Raw genomic sequence first — 26768 nt, 5'->3', positions numbered from 1 at the left:
GTTTGGGAACGAATGCCGTCAATTTCAAATTCAATTTGAATGGGATACTGTTTCGGATCGATTCTTGGATTGATCCGATTTTAAATCTTTTATCAATCACAGGAATCGTTATGGTTTGGTATCATCACGTACTGGAACAGTGACAAAAATCTGTTAAGAATTTGAACGATGCGTTTGTTGAGAATTCTGTGCCTATAAAGTATTCATCAAGATATTGTTGTGAAATCTCTTGGAGCCACTATGTTTGTAAGTTTCCAAACGTTAAATAAGATTTCTGTCGATTTCGTTAAATAAGGTCTGAAAAATATTTCGGTATCGATTTCTCCAAATTTTCTACCGATCGATCGATCGGTAGAAAATTTGGAGAAATGTAAATTAGCTTATTACCTATGTCAACAAAATAAGTATTGTAATTCTGAAATTGACTATTGATAACTTATAAACAAAAAAGTACATTTAAAAAAACTCGCGTCCATATTTATTCATGCAACCCAGCAAAGCCGTTTGTTTACCTCTATAAATATACAGCTATAAAAATATTTGTTTTAATAGCAGTATGTATAGTAATTGCGCGGTCAGGTTTCGTTCATAAAATGCAATCAAACAAACCTACGCAATTAATTAATGGACAAAAGTTGACAAAACAATAAGTGAATTAATCTCATACTACCTACATACCTGAACAAATCAAACATGTTACCTTATCTTAACAAATTACCATATTTTTGTAATAAAAATAATAAAACTATTAGACATTCTTTGGTATAATTAGATTACCATAAACCCGATCCTACACATCAATAAAATGAAGATTTTTCCTATTAATATTTTAAAAGCGAAAGTCGTATGGTACCGTTTTCGGAACTAAATTGGTCAATGTAATTGCAGTATTCCGGTCTGTACGTGCCTGGGTGTTTGGGTAGTCATCTGTGTGTGTTGCTAACACTAAAAACAATTGGAATGGTCAGAAAGTTGAATTTTTTGAGGAAATTACGACTTATAATATGAATTCATAAATTAACAGCTTTCAAGAATAATGAAACACCATAGATGGATACTTTATTGATCGTATTAATAACGTTTCTATAAATAAGGTTAATGGTCAATATGTTGAAGCAAATACCATAAAAAGCAGACGGAGCTGCGAGCGAAATTAGTTAAAGATTAATGAAGATTCACCAAAAACGTAATATTAAAATTGGTTTCGACCTGCTCGCTGGCGTAGTTAAAGTATTAAGGTCACAGTTGGAGATAAAATACTTGTTTCATGCCCAAAATAAATGTCGAATATTTTGCATGATTTATGTTATATGTTGAGAAATATAACTATACTTTTTGGGAAAGATTTTTAAAGTGAAACAGTTTTTAAAATCCGTTTTAATACACCTTCAGAAAAGAAATATTTTTGTCAAAAGTGTCATTGAATGCATCCTAATCCTAATGTATGTAATTGTTATCACCAAATAAGAAAAAAAAGGTCTTCGAGTGGCGAGTTTAGCAAATGAAGCACGGGTTGCCCCACGATTGATAGATGGACTGACGACCTAAAAATATGACAATAATCCACTAGATACAGAAAGAACGGAACCAGTTGGAAAGGCGCAAATTAACGAGACCCATGTCCTTTCCGTTTAAAAACAAAATAATAAAATTAATCTTTATTCGCAACATTTCACACCTAACTAGCCCAAAATACCTACTTAAGACGCTACTAACGATACGTATTTTAAAGCTGATTATTATTCAATACGATTGTATGAATATTACGTATTAAATGAGCGTGATATAACTGACATCTAATAAATAATCCTACAGTTATATAACCTTAGCTGCTTCTTAGTAAATTCCAAACTTGTTTAAATAACACGATTAACCAAAATTAATGGTCTTGTTTGTCATGTTACTCGACAGATATTGTAATTTCTTCAAAGATCTTGCTTAGTATTTTTAATAATAATATCTAGTCTAGTAATATGTAAACTAACAAGCGCGTGGACTGCAATCTGCGGATCTGATAGTAAATGACTACTACTGCCCAAGGACATATTTTGTAGTCGACCCCAGATAAGTGTCCTACCTGAGAGGCCACAGAAGCGATGCTACCCTGCGACTAAGTTGGAACCTATCGGATAACTATGTCTCCCTTACAACAACCTGCAAATCAGAATATTTTTTTAAGTAATCAATAAAGCAGGATTATCTATAGATGGTCGCAGACGTATTGATCTCCCTCAGAGCAAAAATATCTCAACGGAACTTTCTTTAGTTTTTAAAATAACTGACGAATCTAAGCCTTTTATTTTAGGCACGTCATTAAACTAGGAACTAGGAATGATATTTTCTTTACATTACTTCAAACACCTGTCAAAAGATTCTTATTCCTTGATTCGAATACATAACAACATAAGTGTAGGAGCGTTAGAAAAACATGTCCTTTCCAAATATAGCATGTTGAATGAATTGAAATTGTCACCTCAGATATCCAACTTTGTTTTGTCGCAGACTTCTAGGAGCCGAATTTAATTTGCATATATTATTAAATATTTTCTTAGCAACCTTGTCTTGATGCCGAACTGTAAGCATTCTATATTAAAACAGCAATTTATAATTATTTAAATTGCTTTTAGTATTCTCTTTGCCCTATCTCTTTTCTATTTTATTTCTCCTGTATTTAATTTTATTATCTTGAGTTTAAGAACATTATTTTTTTAAGAATAAAGTATGCATCATATAGAACTGGCACGCCTAGTAACATACTTTAATAAAACCACAGAAACAGGATACATAAAACACAGTTCACTAGGGGGAGGTAGAATATCAAGTTACGGGCTGAAACTTCGAAACGGTCCCTCAGGAACCCTTGCTCGGAGTGTACGGTGTGATGGAATGAAAAAAGTTTGTAATGGTAAGCGAGAACGAGGGTGGGTATTATAAGTTCTAATTCTTAACCGTGTTCTCCGGGCCTACGTTCTATTACTTCGCCAACTTGATGAATTACCTAATAAAGGTTATTAGACTTAAGTTGATATTTTTAATTTTTCAAGAAGCATACAGTCCACTTGATGATAAGTAGTATCTCGCTCATGAATATCTGTAAACCATTCCATATGGACGATTTGATTTACTTTCCATCGGTTTTCTTAATTATTCTATTACCTATTGATATTATTCCATAAGAAAAAATCTATTGCTGGAAATCTATTCACGGAAAGGTGAAGCCGTTCCGTGCTTCAGTTATAAAGAAGGTACATCAGGCAAATTAATATTTTTTTCAACATAGGCAACAAAATTAATTTTGTGGCCAGGTTGTTACATGAAATATTTGCAAATTGATAATTCGAGTTAATAACTACTCTATCACAATATCTATATATATATAAGAGATTTCCACGTATATAGTCACTCATCACGATATCTCTGGAACCATTAGAGCTAAAGACTTGAAATTTGGTAGGAATATTCTTTTCACCGAGTAGAGGTCAGCTAAGAACGGATTTTTTGATATTCCACCGTTAAGGGGGTTAAATGGGGGTTGGAAGTTAATATGAAAGTCCGTCAGTTTTAAAGCAAACTAGATGAAAATTGGTATTTAGCTTTCTGATTTAAAGTAATAAAAATCTAATCTAAGGGTTTTTCCAAAATCAACCCTAAAGGTGGTTAAATAGGGGTTGACAGGTTATTTTAAATTTTGCCATTTTGGAAGCCAGCACTATGAAAGTTAGCCATTGCTTTGCTGGTTAGATATAAAATAACTTTAGTTCTACCGTTTTTGGAAAATCAACCCCTATGTGGGTTAAATAAGGGTTGTAAGTTTGTATAGAATTCCCCCAGTTTTGATGTAAACGCTATCAAAATCGGTATTTAGGTTTTCGATTAAAAATAATTAAATACCTATTTCACCATTTTTGGAAAATCAACCCTTAAGTTGGTAAAATAAGGGTTAACAGCTTATTTTAAAATTTGCCAATTTGAAAGCCAGCACTATGTAAGTTAGCCATTGGCTCACTGGTTAGATACAGTGGAACTATAATTCTACCGTTTAGAAAATGAACCCTCATTTGGGTTAAATAAGGGTTGTAAGTTTGTATGAGAGTCCCCCAGTTTTGATGTAAACTGTATACAAATCGGTATCTGGGTTTCGATAGAAAATAATTAATCATCTATTTCATTGTTTTTGGAAAATCATCCCTTAAGTTCGTTAAATGGGGGTTGGAATTTTATTTCAAACTCCGTTAATTCGGAAGCAAGGACTATAAAAACTTGCATTTGGCTTCCTGTTGGAAATAATAGAACTTTTTTAACACCATTTATGGAAAATCTATCCTCAAGAGGGTAAAATAGGGGTTGTAAGTTTGTATGAAAGTCCACCAGTTTTGAAGTAAACTGTATAAAAATCGGTATTTGGGTTTTCAATAGAAAATAATTAAACACTTATTTCATTTTTTTTTGGAAAATCATCCCTTAAGGTCGTTAATTGGGGGTTGGAATTTTATTCCAAACTCCGTTAATTCGGAAGCAAGGACTATAAAAACTTGCATTTGGTTTTCCTGTTAGAAATAATAGAACTTTTTAACACCATTTATGGAAAATCTACCCTCAAGAGGGTAAAAAAGGGGATGTAAGTTTGTATGAAAGTCCTCCAGTTTTAATGTAAACTGTATAAAAATCGGTATTTGGGTTTTCGATAGAAAATAATTAAACACCTATACCATTATTTTTGGAAAATCATCCCTTAAGGTCGTTAAATGGGGGTTGGAATTTTATTTCAAACTCCGTTAATGCGGGAGCGACCACTATGAAAAATTATCATTACAATCAATGAAGCATCTGAGTCACAGTTTTTTTTAGATTTTTAGATCAACCCTTAAGACTGCTATAGAAGGGTGTATGCATTATGCCTTTCTGTTTACACATCTGTTTCAGCATTTTAGCAACTCAACAATCAACCACCATTAGGGTACTATTTTTTTTTATACTATAGAAGTAGAAGACGAGCATGCAGTCCACCTGATGGTAAGTGGCTACTGCCGCCCATGGACATCTGTAATCAACCCCAGATAGGATTAGATATTCCTACCTGAGGTCAGCCACAGATGCGCCGCTACCCCTGAGGACTAAGTTGGAACGCCTCGGAAAAGTCTGTCTCCCTTACCACACCCTTAAAAACGGAACACAGCAGCGCCTAACACTGCTGTTATTAGGTAGAAATAGGTGTGGCGGTGGTGCCGCCGGAGTCGAACCACAAAGGGTTCTACCACCTTTAGAAACCTATAAGTAAAGGAAGATTCTTTAAAAACCGTTGTTGAAGTTACTTCCTTTGGCGTGTCTGGAAAAAGAACAGAGTGCAGAGAGGTTTAGTGTAGGGTGAAATTCCACGGGCCATCGTAACATATATTTTTAACATGGGAATGTATTACGCGTGTTGAAGTGCACATCGAAGGTTTTTTAGGGTTCCGTACATAAAGGATAAAAACGGAACTCTATTACTAAGACTTCACTGTCTGTCCGTCTGTCCGTGTGTCACAGGGCTCTATCTCTGAAACCGTAATAGATAGACATTTGAAATTCTTACAGAGGATGCATAACGGTGGCCGCTATAACAACAAATACTAAAAATAAAAAAGTTGAAAACAAAAAGGGGTCCCCATACAACAAACTGCTATTCGATATATTTTCAACTAACTTTTAAACCGTTAGAGGTAGACAGTTGAAATTTTCACAAAATGTGTAAATAAAAATTTTAGTTGTACGGAATGCTCAAGGTGCGGGTTGGACTTGCACTTGGTAAATTATTAGTAACGCGCAGACCCGCGGGCCACAAGGAAAAGTCGCGGGCCATACACCACCCGTGGGTGTCGGCTTGCCGACCGCAGGTGTTGAATTAGCTTTCAGAAATTTGATGATAAAGTATTTATTGATACATATGTACATAGGAATGTTTTTGAAATTCTACTAAGGAGGTAAAAGAAGTGTTATATGTATATATACGGGAATCTTTTAGGTTCGAAGTTAGAAACGTAAAATTTCAGATAACGTCTATTCAGACAAATACAAGACAACGTGGACGGGTGCAAATTTCATATATGATAATGCGTAATTTTGGTATACTGATTAGGTACATCGCAACTACTTTGGACACACTGCGTGCCAACATTTTGTCCTGCCGTGGGGTATGGTTGTGGTTATGCGTGGATTAGTGATGGTTATGTGATAGACACATAGACCTTGGATTAAAATTTTGGGCTAGAACAGGGCTACAGTATCCCCTGCCTGTCGTACGAGACTAAAGGGGGACTTCAGGATTTGCGGGCAGCAAGAATGGGAGCTCTAACCGCCCAGCCAGCTACCCTGGAAAGAACCACTGTATGTAAGGCCACATATAACATGGACGGTTCCTATAGAATAGAGTAAATAATAATTATTGTATCCTACATGAAACTTATATTTTAAAGAAAGTTTCATTACAGTCCACTAATTAGAATTTTAGTGTATGTTTCTGAAGAAAGCTTGACCAATTTAGTTACACAGTGAAGAAAAAAAGCTTTTATTAATTAAATATTAATGCTATTTTATCGTTAAAATTGTTAAAGGTACAAATTTACGATTACAGTTACGAGTATTTGTCTGTTATATCATATTTTTTTTACGCGGGCGAAGCCGCGGGGTTCTGCTAGTTACGTCTATAAGTAAATATCGATTGGATAATTTATTAAAGGTAACCCATACTGTAATTAACTGGCTTCCCTAACATGTAATTCTACTCTAGTAGGTACAATATGAGTATGTTTAGTAAATTTGATAGTAGTCCTTGAAAGAGATTCGTGTTTTCGAGGCTCGATATAATTATTTTTATTCAAGGCTGTTGGCACGAAAACGCCGTCTTGTGTGCGGAAATGAAAGAGAGGTCACACACCTTAGTGACCTCCAAGCACGATTTTCATACTGACATTGTTATGGATCTACTTCAGAAATTATAGAAAATAGAAAAAAATCAATCGCGTTAATATTTTTCTAAACTGAAGGATATATTCTTTTATATGACTACATCATCGTTAGCATCATCTTCCCGTTTGTCTAACACCTCTCAGAATTTTGGTAGTTCACCGAGCTGAAAAATTCGAATTCAACAAAATGTTTCATCGTATGGATGGGATAATAAATTTCGAATTCACAGATAGCATTGACAAATCTAAATTTTATCCGCACTCGTTAAGGTGAGCGACGACTTCCATGAGACTATAATTTCTTGATATGACTATATTTACTGGATAGCCCTTAATAAGGAGTAATTATATAGAATATAAGACCACAAGATCGTAATCAGTCTGTCTCAACAAAGGTTTCATCCGTCTGGTCGTAACGTCTTGCAAGCTAATCATAATCTCCAGTTGCGAGTTCACGCCCTAGATATTCTGTAAGACCAACCATAACTCATTGAAGTTTTTATACGCGTGTGGTTTTATTCTTGATAGGCTTCTTGTCTGAAGATTAATGAAGATCCTTATGCTCTACATGATCTCGCTGTACATGTCAGGAGTCTGGACATTTTTCATTAAAGTTGTTATTTAGGCTGGCATGTTTCAACTGGTATTTAGGCGTACTTAAAATATTTGTCAGATGTTTCACTCTACAGGGTTTTTAAGTAGAAACTTTGTGGAAACTTTGTGGAATTGAGTTAATCATGATGAATCCGTGTATATAACATGCGTGAAGTCTAGAAAACTGTCTCATTACCTGGTCAATCGTTAATCCTTATTCTTTTATGAGAGAAGATAATAATTATAATGATGATGTAAATTAAAATAATGATGCCCCTACACAAATACTGATTATAATAAGTATCCGGATAAGTAGGTATGTTGTGGTACACACAAGCAACGCGCTTGTGTAATAATTAAGTTGACTGTATTATATAGAAATGTAAGAGGTATGACCCGTACTTCGTCCTAGCAGACGGGTAGATGACACCAGTTACCTGGATTTCCAAGTCGCAATGTAGACTTAAATTGTATCAGGGATGATGCGCACGGCGCTGTCATGGGACTCAAGGAAGTAGGCACGGCCTTCCCAAAAAGTAATCACTTTGCACTTCACAAAGCACACGCGGTAGCACGGCTAGTCCACGTGAAAAACATAAGGCAAAGGACACATCCAGAACGTTTGCATGTTCTCGCCGAGCACAAAACGACGACTGTCACACGAAACGACGTTATAGGCGATTACTGGTGGAATTATTACATCTACCCTCCTACAAGTTGACAAGGATTGAACAATTAGGATAATGGTGTTTTGCATGAAGCAAAACAGATTTTAACTTATGATGGAATAACCATCTACTAAAAATGAATTTCGAATTTATTTAAAAAATATATTTTGTTTGCGAGGAATTGTCCAATGTCGAACTTTGATTATTTATTACGGGCTTTAAATTACTTTTAACTAAAGGTTAAATATTTCTTTATGATACACATGAATCAAAAATAAATATTGAAATATTAGTTGAGTCAGAATATGTCAAACACAGTTTGTACGACGAAACCAACTGTCCGCTCCATTGACTTGACAGTTGACGAAATGGATGCCAGTCACATCACACACGTCCGCAATCTAGCAGCGTTGAAACTTTGAGTGAAGTATTCCATGCAGCATAGCGTTAGAGACTGTGTATTAGATAATTTCAAACTTGTATCTGAGAGTAGGTATGTCTATTACCGTAGTTGCAGTGAAAAATATGATTGAGGAACATGACGTTTCATGGACCGCTTCATCTCCATAAGTATCATTTTTAAAAGCAATGGTTTCGATAAACTAGCTCAAAAAAACAATATTTTTTTATTGAATGCTATTTATATTTAGAACTTGAGATTCATGTTTTGCAATTAATGTTTATGTTTCCGTTAATATTTATGTTTTTATTTGTATTTGGTAAGCCTAAATTATTAGATATTTTCGTTATAATTTGATTACTCACAATAATACCACAACCCATACATACTTCAAAACCCAACAAATTTGGGAAAATCCGAACATGACCTGAAAACAATTTAAATATAAGTGTCTTATATTCGCCAACACAGCTGCAGTAACCAACACTAGATGAACACTTTAATTCGGCACTTCATTTCCATATAAAGGAATATTAACGACATTACTGTCATTAAACTGTCGATGTGCCATGAACTCAGTTATAAAACAAAGTAACGGAAGAATCGTTAAACGAACGCCATTCATTTTTGTTAATTAATTTTATGGGTTCTTCAATCATTTTGTACTGAGCTGAGAGAGCCTTTATGACGTTTGATTTTGGTGAACAAATTGAGATAACTTTATTGTTATAGCTATTTTCTTCGATCTGTAGCATGCATTTATGAGCTACAGTACCTTCTAAAAACGGTAATCATCACCGTCAGTCATCACCACGTGAACTCACTTCATCCCTGCAAACCAGAACCTGTTCCACACCGCTATTGCCTATAAGACCGTATCTGTATACGCGGATCTGGATACGGAATCTGTATGCGGTATGCGGTGGTATCGCAATTTATCAACAAACATTCAAAATTATCATCAGTACAGATAATAATAATATATCCGCGAACAAACAACGATTAAATTATTTTTTGTGTACCTTTTCCTAAACATAACATTATCACTTCCTTTATTACGCATGTTTACGGTAATCATCTTCTCTGATGATAAAATTTTGTATCATTAGATCATTCTATACAAGATAAACTAAAATCGGACAAAAAAGATCTAACAGATTCACAAACGATAAACTTTTATGCATGTTTTAATGTCCGGTCACACCGAACACGATAACGATTACACGAAACGGCAAAAGATGCTGGAAATGGGAGTTTATTGTATTCAGAAAAGATTATAAATGGCATATTTCACTACTGCAAGAAGTATACGTTATTAATTTTCACATCTCATTAAATCTATTAATACCACCTGGGTAGGTGCATTTAAATAACATTTCAATCTTTATTACTACTTCTACTAATTCTATTAATTTTCAAACATTACTTTATCGCAACCAACTGTTGTTTAAACTAATTAAATCATTGCAACCATAATATCCTCTCTCAATGGTCATTTACGATAAATAAGAAAATCCTATAGAAATTTCTTTTGTTTTTACTAAGTTCTTTGCTTCTAGAATCGTTAGTTTGAACTATGTGACGATTCTAGTTTGAGCTGTGTCTATCAGTCAACTATAAAGTTTTGTCGACTGATCAAATTAAGTATTTAAATTTAATTGTATTAACGATCAAACGGCTATTTTTTACCGCATATTCTTTCGATCGAGGTTGTACAAGTCCTTTACTTGTAAATATTTTCGTATCAAATTAGTATTTGACGCATTTTCAACAAAACCCGGCCCTATTACCGAGCTCCGAAGACTATAATCGCTTGTAGGACCATCTAGTTCATCCCTACGAATACCATAAATAAAAGATAAATGGTGTTCAGATTAGATTGTATATAGAATACATATTTATTGGGCCGAGTATCTAATTGTGTTTTATTTGCCCGATTATAGGGAACATAATGATTCGTGTAGACGAAGTTGAAAGCATTTTTATACTTGACGTTATCAGCATTGTGGGAACTTTAGCCGGTTTTAGGGTACCGTTTTGGAACTTTTATTTTTGGTATTGTAATTCATTGATCACATTGATGTTTGTTCTACATAAAAAGGTATGGAATGGTATGTGATTTATTGTTTTCGAGTAGTTTTTGCCAGCGAATTTATCCGTGCGATGGACAATTTCTACCACTAAAGTGGGTTTAAACTGTGATCTAAAAAGTGATAACTTTTCATACAAAGTTTTAATCTCAATATTCCACTATTCAATATATTTTATTGCTGGAATAATGTTGGCAATCATGAAATTATAACGAGCAACGTATGCGCTTATAATAAAATATTTATAATCGATCACATGTTCCAAGGCCAAAAATATTTGTACATCCCTAATTCCAGATACACTCGATAACTCACCGCATCGCATAAATAACCCGTGACATCGCATGGGAATAACTCATCGCAACGGGAACACGACCTCTAGCCATAAGTTGTGAGGCCGTTCCATTCAGAGATTGAAGGTTAAACGAACCGATTTGGGTATTACCCATATTCGAACTGATGGCGATTGCTCTATTTGCGAGAAATTTGCCTTTTAAACGTTTTTAGGGTAGGGTGGAACCACTGAAAACAAGTATTTTATGTTTCTTCCATATTTAAATAATAATAATAATAGAGTTAAAGTAAATAATTGAAACTCAGTCTTTATTTACGTGGTTGATTATGTAAAATAAAAATTGCCTACAATCCTTTTTAAGTCCCATTGTTGGGTAGGGGAATCTCCTCATAACTAGAGCTACCGCTACCGCTTGACCACTTTCAGCACCTTACTTATTGATGGATTAGCGAAGAATTTTCATCCCATCATATATTGTATACAATTTTCATAAATAGGTCGTGAATTGTGTAAAATTATCAACAAATCTACCTACTGTCAGTGCTGCAAGTGAAAAGCTAGTAAAGAATATTCGCGACAGGTTACCATAAGTTCCGCAGCAGTGCCGCTCATTCCCATTCAGAGATCGAAGGTTAAACGAAGCGTTTAGGTGCCGTCCTATCTCCGCTTGAAATAGGGCCCCTAAAACGACGAACGCGATAAGTTGAAATGTGACAAGTAGATCTTGGATTAAGATATATCTGGCAGGAACAAAACGATTTTCATTTCTTGCCAAAAACTTCTTTGCAGATGATGATCGAATAAACCGCATCGGCAATTTGATGCAATACATGAATGATGAACATAACATTAATATAAAATTGATACTCAGAAATCATTACTCATGTTTGTAAAGCGGCCAAAATCGTCAACAGTATTATAATCGCTTACAAATTATTTCAAGGAAATACTTTGAATACTTGAAAATATTTACTACGAATATAGCAATTGCTTAAGTAGAATGCATGCGTAAAACGTGCTTATAAGATTCAAATTCTTTCAAAGCAATAATAATACAAGTCTTGTTTCAAGAATACAGTGATATCGAATACGTCAATGAACAATGCCTGACGCTCATTTTGTGGCCACAATATAATTTCTGACAGTGAATTTTGCGCCATAATTCCATGGAGGTTGAACGGCGTAATCTCCGCGCGTTGAATCTCAAACCGACGGTGATTGGATCGGCTGTTCTTTATGTTATCAGCTCACCCCATCCCCCCACTACTTGCTTGCAAATGGGACCATTCGCTACCCCGAGCTAAAATTAGCTCGGATCAGGTTATTAAGAATGGTGAATAGCCCTTTTGATACTATTACTGTCTTAATAACTGCAGAGGAAATGTGCAGAAAGTCCTACACTTATGGATTTGTGCAAGTTTAAAAGAGGCTCGTGACTAGTTTTGAAAAACGGTTACTTAAGAATATTCGAGCATCATGTTATTAGATATAATGTAATTCGTCAATTATATCATTAGTCTGCTCTCTTCCTCCTTTTATATCTACCTTAGGACGCAAATAAACTAAACCAAATGTTCTAAACTAACACTTTGTAAAAAAAACAAAAATATTTTCATATTGAAAGTTCTATTTTACGTATCAGAAATATAGGAAAAAATAAACCTATGAGCTATATTATGCTACAGTCATTATTAAGATTTATGATATTTTAAAATTGTGGATGTCCAAAACATTATACTTTAGATACACACAGGATCGACTTAAAAAGTAAATAAATGATCGAAGCTTTCACTCAGTAAACATGACTGCTAAGTACACCTTTAAATCTAAATCAAACAACAGAATATCTTAGAAATTTTCCGTTCAACAAAACCTATTCCTTTTGAATATTTCAGTGGTTACGGCGCAGCAAGAAGCGCTAATGATAAATTCAGAGCTCCCTCGGGATCGTAGCAATCAGACGCCACACAAAGGTCGGCTCCCGTACAAAGTTGTGCTCGAACTTTGTGAACAAGGACTTTGCTCAAATGAACTACAACTGTAGTTATTGTTTTGTTGTAAAAATATCTAGTAATTATTAGATAATACTTGAAGGTATGTGGTTCGGTGAGTGGTGGTGAAGGTTGGTGGTATAAATTTTGGTCTAGGTAATAAATTAATTAAGTTACTATATACATCATACGCATCATAGGCAATACATCATAGGTATACACAATGTTTTTAAATTATGTGTTACTTAAACATTTATTATACGAGTAACATTTTTAAACAGAACAATCTTCAATTTCTACATACTATGTACTCGTATAACCGATCACGCAGTGGGACCACATGGTGATCTATGGTTAATCATTTTCATATAATATTTTTTAAATAATATTACGTAATTCTTCCAGACGAAAATATAAAATATTTGTGTTAGTAATACATTATAAATATTTGATTGCGCTCCACATTCTGACGTACTTGACGTCTGAACTAAAATACAAACTTACCTAACTAAAATGAATAACAGTAGTTCCAACATTTCTTGATGCTAAAAGCACTAATGGAACATTTAAAACCTCTATCTCGGGAGCAATCAGAAAGGGTCGGCTTATGAACAAAAGTTACAGAAACTGGAACATCAGGACTTTCAGCTTAAATAAATTGTTTACTTTAAAATTCACCTTATTTTTGATAAGAGGGATGAAGTTTGGAAATACTTTGAAGTATTTACAAAGATATACTTTACACAGAGTAATTAAACGCCAAATAAATGTATACGGTTTCGGCTCAATTTGTTTTTGAAGCAAAGCAAGCTAGCAAAATTCAGGGCTTTGTTGTTTAGTCAAAAAAGTAATATTTGCGGATAGCGCTATTGTCTGCAATTATCTGAAACGTTCCCTAAATTCATCCTCCCCTTTTGGATATTGATGATTCTTTGGTTTCCTTTCATTAAACTATGCAAGATCGCTGAATCAGCTCTGAATACGTTAGATTTTAGGTACTACATCAAGAGCACTGGCATTAGTGTAATTATTTAAATTTGAAATCTCCGCCATCCAGAAATCAAATGCGAAAAGAAGTATAATGAGTAATACTATTGTTAATTTCGTGCAATTTTTTTAACTATCATTATCAACTTTTAGATAAATAGCGTCACGCCCAATTTTCTGTCTATAACATTTATATTTATACGAGAATTATTAGGGTTCTTAATTACAATATTTCACCAATAAACAAAGTGTCAATTGTAAACGGAAAAAAACTATTCTCAAATAAACTTAATTGTAAGCTTTACATCGCTAAATTTATTCGTCAGGGAAAATACAAAACGTAACTGCAAATACACAAATGCCAAGAACAGAACACATATTTACAAAATCAGATCATGAATTTGAAACGTCGCCTGAATTTGTTTCCACTTAGAGGAGAAATGCTTTTGTGAAGCCAGCAAATTAAAACGAAGTCCGAACAGCTGATTTGAAACGTTCTCTGCATAATTTCCATGCACTTTGGATTTTGATGACTCTTCGATGTTTTCGTTGGCTTTTCATTCAAGTTTGTCACAAGATTGTTTCCGGAATAAATTAATATGCCAATTACGTGAGTGCTTTTAATGTACCGTTCACATTTCAATATTTACTGTCAATTCTTTTAATCTGTAATCTTTACCGTAATGAACAAGAAAATAAACCATTATTTTGAAGTAATGTATAATTGTAATAATTAAAAAGTATCTACCTATTCGGTTTAATGGGTAAACCGAAAAATAACGATTTCTTGTGTAATCATAAACAGGGTGGGTTTAAGACTTAGTAATAGTATCCCGTACTTATCCTTTGGACTCGGTACCTACGCTAAAGTGAACTAAATATAATATCATTATTTCCTGATATAAAACAGAAAATATGTTAACAATACAAAAGAATAATCTAGGAATACTCATGTGGCAAAATTTCACCTTTTCACTAAGATGAAAAAATAGGACTATTTGAATAGAAATGTTTTCATAAAGACATTTGGCATAAGCTCCACGATATGTTAAAATTACCAATGTACTCGTATTTTTAAGATGATTTTAATGAAAAAATATTGTTATAATTTTTATCGAGTATTTTTGTAGGACCTTGTTCTAGATTAGAATGACTCAATACTATGTCCTTTTTTAATCGATTTCGCTTTTTTTTAAGTAACCTTTATATCTAGGTATATTATTTTACTTGTCGTGCCATTTCTTTAAAAAAACTTTTCAAGTTATTTTATAATGATCCAAACATAATTCAATTATTTCACCCAAACTGTTGATGAAGAAATCAATCCCAGTACTTAGACAACTAACTTTTATCCTCCACTTCTCAATTGACTTCTCTTCATTTATCTTTAACAACATTTCAAAACTCACTTCCAGCCTTTCATTCGTCCATTTAATCTAAATCCTTGCCTACTTTACTTTAAATATAATATTCAAGAACTGCTTTATACTTTTGTTCCTAAGTTTCCATGATTAAGGATTTGTTTCACCCTTGAGACCTAAGAGATTCTAGTAAATACTTAAGGAATCTAGAGCACACTTCAAAACACTATTTCCATCCAGTTTTGCATCGTAGCTAAATACCTTTTCTTTCGAAATACTTAAAAGTCCTTTAATTTGTTGATGGTTCTAGTTCATTAATATCATGTGATATAATTGTACTAGCACCATCCTCGCAGAAATCAATGTAGATTATATTTTTGTCATGTATATTTCATAATAGCCCTTAGGAAGTGACATACTCGTGCTTAGTACTTACTTATACTATGATATGTTCCAACTTATTGGGTAAGACATGGTTGCATACGTATTTAGTACTTTTTCACGTAATAAAATCTATTTATAATTTAGATTCCTACCCCTAAAAACCCAAGCATCGCCTGTTACTAACTCGTTTTCGATGGAACAGTTTCTAAGAACGACGCTGATATCAAAGATAAATAGTACAATCGGAAAAGTTTTCACTTACCGCTGAAGTTTCGCGCTGACTAAACAGTAGAATTAGGCTAACTTGAACAAGAACAGCCTTGGCGCTAAAATGTATTAAACTAACTAGAAGTAAGTACTTATCGCAGATACTTAAGGATCTCTCGACGACTTAGAACATAAGGGATATACATAATACATGTAACCTTTTACAACGTTGCTTCTCCATTTTGATATTAGGTTTTAAAAAGGTAAGAAAAGATAATTCGTTCTTTGTTTTACCTTGCCCTACCAATTCTGCATCATTATTAAATGTCTATGAGTCTAGTAATAATGTAACATGCTAACATACAAATGTGAACATTTCTGTACTATCAAGTTGTTTACCCTGCCGTTATATTTATTTCACTGTTAATTTTTAGGTTAGTCGTTACTGTGAGCCAAGCAACTAAGCTTCCAATCAACATCAAAATTGACATAACCGATTGCTTTTCACTTCAAATCACAAAGTGGAGGGAACGAACAATTTTAACTGAAAGTAATCCCCGGGACAACGTGAAGTAATTACTGCGGGACACCTTTCATAAACAACGGCACGGGAAATAATAAAGCAGAGGACTGGAAGCAATTTTATATAACAACGAAGTTATTTTGGATCAGGAACAAATTGACAATTTTCACGAGCTATTGGACAATTCAGATACGTTATTCTATTGTGTGATATAATTGGAACCAACATATAATATGGATGAATTCTTATATGGTATTTAAAAACTGTTTCATTATTCATGTCAGCATTTAAGCCTCAATTAATATATTAATACATATATTATTTCCTTTAGACTTTACAATAATTTTCATTAAATATTGAGTAAAAGACACGTTGACCGAGAAAATTCGAGCTAAAGTTCCAGGTCAACTCGAATATGTACGTATCGCTAAACCCTAACCTTTATACAAAGTAATAGGGTTAGGTGGCGAGCTATAATTAGGGACTAGAACGTAGACGAAAATAGATAGTAAATAATATAAGATCTAGAAAAGCCGAATTAGAGCAAGACATTTATTTTGATACCAGGTCAGTCTTAAATTAATATTTTATTAAAGATAAGAAATCCGGCTCTCATAATTCAGCAAACATCGTGAGAATTAGACCTAATTATGTCACGTTGACTAATTGATGTAATGAAAGTAGAATTGTCCTTTAATGGCATAGACGGCATAAAAGAAAAGATATAGCGGAATATTCCAAATTATTTTTAATACCTAAGTGTGGCATTAACACCTATTAAATTAATGTTGCTTATAAATTATTTATTTATATCAGATGGATAATTATTTTTAGCATTATTTTTGACTAAAGACTATTACCATGCTCAATGTTTTGCTGGACGCTTTTTCTTATTGTGGCCTGTCTGATGATTGTCTAATGATGACTGTTTTATTTTAATTAGTTTAATTTTTACTTTGATCATAATTATAACTTTAATATTATCGGGTATGAAAAGTATATCCGTTCTTATAACGAGAATCAGTAAATAAGGATCTACGTATACCCTAAAGTAAACTACTATATTACTTGCTGTTAGATTTGCTACTTGACTTAAAATAATATTACTTGAAATATCAAATTTTAAAAGTATATTATAGCAAATTCGTTCAACCCTAGTACTTTTAAAAAAATCTATGTTTTAAAAAATCTAATTGCAAAATCAATCGCTTCCGCTTTTGAACTGAAAGCACCGGAAACAAAGCAGCCGGAGCTTTCAGAATTAGTGACCTCCATGAAAATATGATAGCGCCCGTTTTTCCGGAAGAGGGACAGGAATTCCTTTCTCAAATTCAATTATTTTCTGCAACCAATTAACGTAATTAGCTTTTCTTATATTGAGGAACAAATAAAAAATATTTGTAGATATTATTGTAGTAGATATATTTACCTGTTTAGGGAATAGCGTTTCATCCGTATTAGATCTGATTATTTTATGTTCAAATTATTGTTCTGAATAATTTAGTTATAATAAGAGTTCAAAAGAATTTCGCAAAAAATATTCTTTAGCCCTAATATAATTAGAATTTTGTTTATCATCGGAGCTTACGAAAAACGTTATTTTTTTCTAAAATTAAAACAATTCATGATGTTACTTTATATAATTTGTAAAACAAACAATAATTTTGAAGAAAACGTTAGAACAAAAGTAATTAAAACAAGCACTGAATATTCACTTTATAACACCGAAGGTCCCGTCCCAATAAACCATCCAAAAATGTCGTCACAAAACTATTTACAGCCTACAACAAAATTTAATTACGCTTTGAACAAATTTGACCAGCTACAAAATTTCTTAATTTTGAAAGTTAATTCGAAGTACAGAATCACTTAATTATGGGAAATTGAAACTATAAACCCATCAACCGTGACAGTGATTACAGAAATAGAAAACCATGAAATAGGTATAGTACAAAAATATTTGTAATCAAACCACGGTAACGCATTTGCCACCCAGAAAGCATGACTTACTGTAATACTAAGTAAAAGATGTTGTTTTGTCAGGTTGTGTGTTGCTTTTTGTAAAGCAATTTTTTTATTGATTTTGGTTTTCCACTTTAGAGAATCAATTTGTTTTAAGCCAAAGTTTGAAAGAAATTAAAAGATACAAAATATATCGTAAATAAATTAAAAGTTTATCACAAAAGGAGTGTCACGATTAGTAAATGGAGACCGAATCCAGGGGAAATAAATTGGTATGTTGATGATAATAGTAATGATTTGTCTTGTATTATCTAACTAGTGTTTTGGCCATTTATTATGTATTTGGGAACATTTTTGGAATGGTTGGCGCAATAAATAAAGCTTTTTGCTAAGTCAGCGATGAAGTTGCAAATCATTCCGTGTAGAAAGGAATGGTAATGGTAATGAAATTAATAATATACTCATTCTAGATGACATATCGCAAATTTTAACGAAATTATTTTCAAGTACAATCATGAAAAAATAATAGTTATTATTGTGTTATATCCATTAAAATTTTGAATCAAGTTGAACAATGTTTTGTTTTTAAAATTTATGACGACTTCTTGTCACACGAGTGAAACCACGGACAAGAGCTAGTCGACAAATATTACCTTCAATCAATTCCTTGCCGATCACGATTCATTGGCCCAACGAGTCCAACTATCTCAAATGTGTGTACATTCATTTGATCTAAAACAACTCTTACCACCTTCACAGTGCGGTTGGTTTCAACTTCAGCTCTGTAAACGATTCGTTGACGGCAAATTAATTTGGTTTGGACCATAAACAGAACGCGTTGGCTCGTCTCAATTTCTTTACTGACCGAGAGCGGTCAAATCATTCGATCCATTCAATCGGTCAAATCATTCGTTTTATTTGATTGCACGCTTGATTAATAACTAAGGGAATAAAGAAATAATACATCAAGGTGGTGGTCGGTGATTTGTTTGGGATTGAGAAATTATGAGCTTTGGTAATATTTGTAGCTACCCATCATATTTTTTGAGATATAAATGAAGTGAGTTTTGTTATGATTTATCGTTCACAGATGCGTTACTTTGGGGCCTGTGGGCGTTTTCAAGGGCGTATACATTTTAATAGTATTTATATTGTGTGGTAATATTAATGTGAAACATTTCTATAGACTTTGAATTTATTTCGGTCCCTAGCCGTCTGCCTCATTTTAATGGCCCTTTTTAAGAGCTTTAATACCCGTCTGGAAAGAAGTGGCAACTGTCTTATTTCCATTATTAAGTAAGTTGTGCAGTACTTTATTATTAGAATATACTACTATCACGATAAGACATTTTGTTAAATAATGTTGTTTAAGGCCTATTGTTTTACTTCTATTCTATTACTATACCTACATAACAAACCTAAATTGCGCTTAATTAAAATTCACGTACGCCAAAGGTCATCTTTTAAGAAAAATATATATATACGTGACAATCATAAAAGAGTTTCACACTAAAATCTTTGTGAAAAAGAAGAGGATAAAATATCTGTGGTCATAAAAATAAATGTACTCACATTCCGGCGTCATGGAACCTGCAAAGAAAACAATTCAGTTAGTCATAATAACATTACACATTAGACTCCTAAAACAAAAACGTGTTTGTTCGTCACGTTATCGCGCTCAAATGGAGGTGAATAATATTTAACAAAGCTCGAAAAGATTAAACGTGGAGGTGTATTCTGAATACTAGAGTTTTATGCAACATTATAACAGCGTTTTGGAGTTAATGTGACGGCGTTATGATAATTTGATTATTAACAAACTGTTACACTTGAAGCGAGTAACGAGTAATTTAAAGTCTTTTTTATTGTTTGATTGTCACTTTATCGCGCTCAAATGGAGGTGAATAAAATTTAAGCATTCTTCAAAAGATTAAACGTGGAAGTGAATTCTGAATATTAGAATTTTATGCAACATTTAGGCACTATACATTTAAATTTACGATGTTGTGATAGATTTTAGTAACTAAATATAAAAGCTTAACAAAATCATACAATCTTATAATTTGATTTCACTTGCTTTTCCGCTAATATCATCTATTTTAATTTATGTATAATAATCACGTTTGGACAAACTTACTTTTGCACTAGTGCTTATAACTAATTTTATATCACGGCGTGCGTAAATGGACGTTTTACGCACGCTTCGCGTGCGCAAAACCCCCATTTCCGACCCCGTAATATAAAATTTTATACAACACGCGGACGAAAAATGTTTTTCTGACTCGTGTGATTGCAGTCCTCGCCTGCGGCTCGGCCTGCAAACTCACACTTGTCAGAAAAAAATTTTTCGTCCTCGTATTGTACCTAATGTACTATTTTTACTTGACATTTCATTTGCACATAACTATTGTAAATCTCGATTTGATTTGGATGATATACTTAAAGGTACCATTATCAGAATAGTTTCATTACATTCAACAATGGTCTCATTACCAAAAATAAATTCATAAGCGAAAATGTTATCGTTTATCGTTTATTTAGATTCGGTGAGTAATTGACTTTACACAAGGGGTTTATATATTTTTCACGTAAGTGGTAAGTGGCTGCGATAATATTCCGGGCATAATTTCGCTGACGCCTTTTGTCCCCGTTGTCATAGAACCTTTTAAAGGTCCCTTTAGGACATACTTTCAGTTATATACTAAAAGTAATAAGGGATTGACCGATTATTATTATTTATGACTTCCGTGATGTATGCAAGTTATGATCATAATTAAATGTTAAACGAAGTTCCTAGCGCTGTAAAAAGGGAAGGGTAAAGACATCTGTAACGTAGAAATAGACCTATACATGGGTAAGAAAAGTGGCAGATATGACTTATTTCCGTTTGGAAATAGGTTATTCTGAAATATATGTCAAGGGTCAATCATTACACCCTCTGTTAGTGTCCAGTAATGTTAGCTCTGTAAACCTTTTATTTTGATCTCTTTGGGGAGAGCTGATCATCCAGTTGCGAATACCAAAAGTTAAATGTTACTAACCGACAATAAAGAAATACCATACTATAAATCTATTTTTATAGAAAGCGAACAAATAACCACCGCAATATAAAACAAACTAAAATATCATGGTTCTTCAAATGCGATCATACATAGTCAAAGCCGATAACGATCTGGTGATATCTCGATTATGATTGGTCTTTATGACGGAACCGTATTCGCGTTCTTATGCAATACAAGATCCATGCCACTGATAGCACATGTACCGGTGACCTTGCTCGATGAGACAAGCCAAGTAAGAGAGCATGGTACTAAAGCAGCCAATACTTAAATATTAAAAATATCTCGGCTTCTTGATCAATGGGGTCCAACTTCAAATCACAAGCACGCACCTCTGATTTTTCAAAGCTATATGCGTATTTGAAATTTATTATCACTTGTTTAAACGGCGAAGGAAAACGTCGTTATTAAACCAGCATACCTGACAAAAACAGTTTAAACATAAAAAAAATCAGTTTTCAAAGGTATGTGAAGTCTACCAATTCGCACTTGGCCAGCGCCGTAGACTGTGGCCAAATTATTATCATTCTGAGGGAAGACCCGTGCCTAGCAGTTGGACAGTAATGAATTGATGGTGATGAAGACTTAAATAGTAACCAATATTTACTATTCGTATAGCAAGGATCACTAGATCTATTATACCAGTATTTGACAGCCAAATACTGCTGTTGTAGATTAAACTAAGTTTTGCAATGCTGCACCAGTTTAACAAATAAATGACATTATTTTTCAACGTATTGAGCTTTGGCATCTATAATTAAACGTCACGATTTCATTAACGAATTCAAGATCTTGACGAGTTGTTGATAAATATTCAACGCTCAGTACTTAAAACTTATTCTGTTTAGTTTGGTTTATGATGATTTACTATAATGAAGTTGTGTTCGAAATTTATTTTTGATGCATCTATAAATATTACACAAGCCTTCGGCAAATAAATAAATAATTTATAATCTATGTTATCAAAATCTTCATATTAACAATATATCAGCGTAAGCTAGCCTCTATAAATCACTGAGTGGCATAAAGATTAGACGTTTAACTATTACTATTAACTATACCGAGATTTCATCAATTTTGAAATACGGCTTATATAACCATTTGCTTATAAAATATTCGGCTATTGTTCAGGCTTTGGCTTAAGAACTCTCAAACAGCCCAGCCCTTTAATCTATTTTATTGCCACTAACCTTGGATTCTAACCACCTCAGACATAACGTCTGAGGGGTCCAACTTAATCCAACATCAAGGTCCATAATATTAAGAACCGCTGTAGACTAATCTGCGTTATCTTCATAGAACCCAAACTATAGAAACTGGTAAGGGACTTGTTCGAAGGTAAGAGACACGAGATGCGCCGTAAGCTAAGAAATTCTTGAACGATTGGCGAAAATTCTAACAGGCCACATATTTTGTTAAATTTTAGCGATGTATTTGTTTTGTTTTATAAAATAAAATATTGGCACAAGAAACCATATATAAAGAAAAAAAAACAAAATGAATTACTAATGCATGTAATCGACCTACCTTGCTGCGAAGGACATGTCAAGCTGCCACTTATCATTGGCCAGCAGTGGTCGTAAATATTCGAAGGTATTAAGGCCGGTTGAATGACAACACCAATTTTGGAAATGACTCATGCATTCTCCTCATCTTTTAATTATTCATCTGTATGGAGACCTCTCTTATTTGTATAGAGAGACCTCCATTTAGCTTTTAAGGGCGAATCCCAAAATGTGACGAACCGCAAAAATAGCATCAATTTGTTTTTCTTTTCATAATATTTAAAGTTTCGTACGTCCAAAGTACACATTATAACTACTCGTATATCGTTACTCGTCCGTAGTCGGACAAGATTGTAAACCGAGTGGGTATTATCTGTTCCCTTCGGCCCTTTCAGACGGAGCCTGAGCGTTGCGTAGTCCATTATGTAAATTGAGTCGATGATATTTTTTTGTTGTGTAAAATATTTCGTAACACGATATTTTAATATGTCGATGTTGACGGCTTCCTATGCAGGCTTTTAAGGAATTTTCCGAGCCCTTTGAGAAATGATAGCTTATTCCTTTGACGGGTCTTCCACAGCGCCAAGGGATTGTTAACAATGGTCTTCTCTTTATTGTTGAGGAAAGTAGTACCTTAAGTTATCTATTGCATAGAGCTTTGAGATATTCAGTGTGCCTTATTTCTCTTTTTCTACTTTTGAAATGAAACCTAGATAGTTATTGCCACCTGGACAAATACAGTGTAGAGTTCCATGTCAAGTTACCTTTGGGTAACTATTTAGATATCGTATTTTCTTATTTTATTTTTTATTTTTCCTATGTTACCCATATTATTTTATAAAATCCATTGAATAACAAAATAACTTTAAAGGGAAGTATTGTAACCTATATCACACTCATGTTTTAAACCTATCTAACAATACCTTACATTATGTTCTCATATACCTCACATTATGTGTATGTACCTCAGATTATGTATCCGCATATATACACACATACACTTAAAAACATTTCCATCCGCCGTCAGATATAACCCTTTTTATTATTAACAATATTTTATGGAAAAAATATAACAAACCAGATTTAAAAACCGCAATGAAATATTTAAAAAATCTTCGCGTTACGGATTATGATTTTATTCCCCTTCAGAAATATGACCAAAGTAAATGTATTAGCTCCCTCGGTCCTTCATCCCGGTTTTCTTTTACCCGTCGTTCTTGGCCTTTTAAGCATTCGTTCGGAGTAATCCTCCCTAAATCCTAAGTGAGTGTCCGCGACATAAGGAAGGTCTTTTCAAGTTAGCCGGCTTGTACATCACTAGGTAATCAGCGATAAGCGAACTCACGCTTTGGTAGATTGTTTTGGTAACCTACCAACTCAGTATTGTTAGTATGTTTCATTGGAAAGTTTACTAATAGCTGTACCTACTTACTTCTAAACATCTAACAGTGAGAAGATATTATCAACGTCACAAGTTATATTTAAGTATTCCAATCCCACTAAGTTACATTTGAGATTTCACCAATTATTATTTGTATTGTCTGACTTAACAACTTCTGCTACATAGAGACGGTCCATGATTTTATGTAGGCAAAAATTCGATAGATAAGAACGATTCGTAACAATCCACTCAATGTCCATTTTTATATATAGACAGTTTTTTCATCTCATCGCATATGTTGTTTAATAAAGAATCGGTAAGACCAAAATAATCATATTTGCCCACTTCAAAAAAATCATCGCTTTAAATTTCTAGCCTTCGGTGGGACAATTTGTCAAGAGAGCCTTTTCAGGTCGGACCGCGACTGTCTTGACGATATTTTCTCCTTAAAAAGTTTTTTGATGCTTATCTCATACAACTCGGTTCTTTGCTGAATCGAACGACTGATCTTAAATCAGATTGAAGACTGCTTTTATGTTTACCAGCGGTTAATATGTTAGAAATGGGCATCGAGATTTATTCCCTTTGATTTATATTTATTCCCTTTGATATATTTTTGGTGATCCGGCAAATTCAAAAAATATTTTTGATATGGCCCTGCGATACAACTTTACCCTGTTCGTCGTAAATATTCTCTTTAATCTGTATGGGCGTAGCCTACGTAGATAAAAGTATGATGTGGTTATATGATACGTGGCTTACATATTACTATCTAAAACGATCTGAAAAAAATATATATTAAACTTGTAACTTATATTCGAATATGACATTTAATTTGTTTTTAGGTATACGAGCAGACTATGGTTGAGACAAACCCTATTACCTTAGGCTTACTTAGCGCGAGTGTACCAAATAACACTAAGACAGCGCGGTGATTATAGCCTAAATCCCTCTCCCTCTGAGAAATTTTTGGCCAGCAGAGTTCTAGTAAAGGGGTAGTGACGACGACAACCTCAGATGAGATTTCAGTCTAGCTTTACGTGAAGTGAAGTTACAATATTAATGTATCATTGATGAAATACGGTCAGTAGCCTTACTTGAAGTCACTATGTGCGATTGACAAATGTTTTTACGTTCTAACACTAAGTTAGGACGCTTCAAATATACATATACTCGTATGTTTACTACATCCTTGTACCCAGAACACCAGACGAATCTTGCTACAGGTAAAAATCTATGAGGTAATGGTTACTATACCGCCGTCAGACTCCCGAGTTTTTTTTAATGAAGTAACTTACAAAATTCCATAAATGCTCACTTCATAAGTCACAAAAATACATTCGTACATTTTTCCAGAAGAAATAAAAAAATATTTCTCCCAGACATTAAATGACAATGACATATAAACGAGCTCCCCATGAAACCGGGATAAACACCACGAGTGGCACCGTACCCTCGCACAATACCAAGGATAAGCCCACTTTGAAACAAGATACCACACAAAGGGTCCAACACCCATCAACATTCGGCTCCCGTCAGAGCCTCTATTTATCATTTTCCGCAAAATTTTCACTTAGAGAACCGTATTAGTTCTGGCGTAAGTGATAAGAAATAGCGAATTTGAACGAATAGTACCAGTGTTTTTCATTTTAAAAAATGCGAGTAGCTTTTCTTGAGGAATACCTATGCTCAGCAGATTTTCAAGTGATGGATGGAAAAAAGTAATGGAAAATCCATATAACCCGCCAAATAAAATTGTCCTATATTCTATTTAAGGTTAAATACAGACTTGTGTCAAATAACTAAACAACATTTCAGCAACGCTTTATATAAACAAACCCTAAGGTCAACTTGGGGCACCTTACGAAGTCACGATACTCTCCTTAGAAGGATTCGGGTATTTTTCTTCATAAAATTTCTATGTATTTACATAAGTAAATGTAAGCGACAATAATTCAAAACCATCACTCGTTCCGCTCACGATTCCGCTTCAGCTTGATACTTGACACAAACAATATCGTATTCCATAGAAAATGCTGGTAACACTTTGCGCGATATAAGATACTTTTTTGTAACACATGACGCGTTGAAAGGATCACACGTGCTTGAAATGCTAGTGTTTAGTTACGAGTTTATATGTTATAGGAAAACTGTCCTTTTTACATAAATATATAAATAAATTGTCAACGATATGGAGTTCAAAATTTAGAAGTATGATTTTTGAAATTAAGTGTTTATTCAGAGCACCTATCGGCAAAGAATAGGCGTAGGTTTGAGCTGACCAGACAAGCTTAAAAAAGGGTACTAAAAAGGTACTATTACATAATCAACAAAGTAAAACAATATTAGTGATTTGCATTCTACTTCAAATATCGTTAACATCAAAACGCAGTCAATTTCGACCTAATTACACCTAA

At 33.6% G+C, this 26768-nt stretch overlaps 1 protein-coding gene across 1 annotated transcript in view; it reads right to left on the bottom strand.

Annotated features, from left to right (window-relative positions):
- Positions 1-26768, bottom strand: part of LOC140742994 (neural cell adhesion molecule 2) — a 292771-nt gene that overhangs the window by 230788 nt on the left and 35215 nt on the right. Inside the window, exon 2 of the mRNA XM_073074118.1 lies at positions 19979-19996. The gene's annotated coding sequence lies outside the window, so the exon portion shown is untranslated. The remainder of the gene's footprint in view (positions 1-19978; positions 19997-26768) is intronic.

Source organism: Epargyreus clarus, unplaced genomic scaffold (genome assembly GCF_041222505.1).
Source record: "Epargyreus clarus isolate Ecla_fem2 unplaced genomic scaffold, WU_Ecla_fem_2.2 ptg000006l, whole genome shotgun sequence".
Classification (NCBI taxonomy): Eukaryota; Metazoa; Arthropoda; class Insecta; order Lepidoptera; family Hesperiidae; genus Epargyreus; species Epargyreus clarus.
The sequence above is the reverse complement of the archived record's forward strand: the minus strand, read 5'-3'. Positions and strand labels throughout refer to the sequence as shown.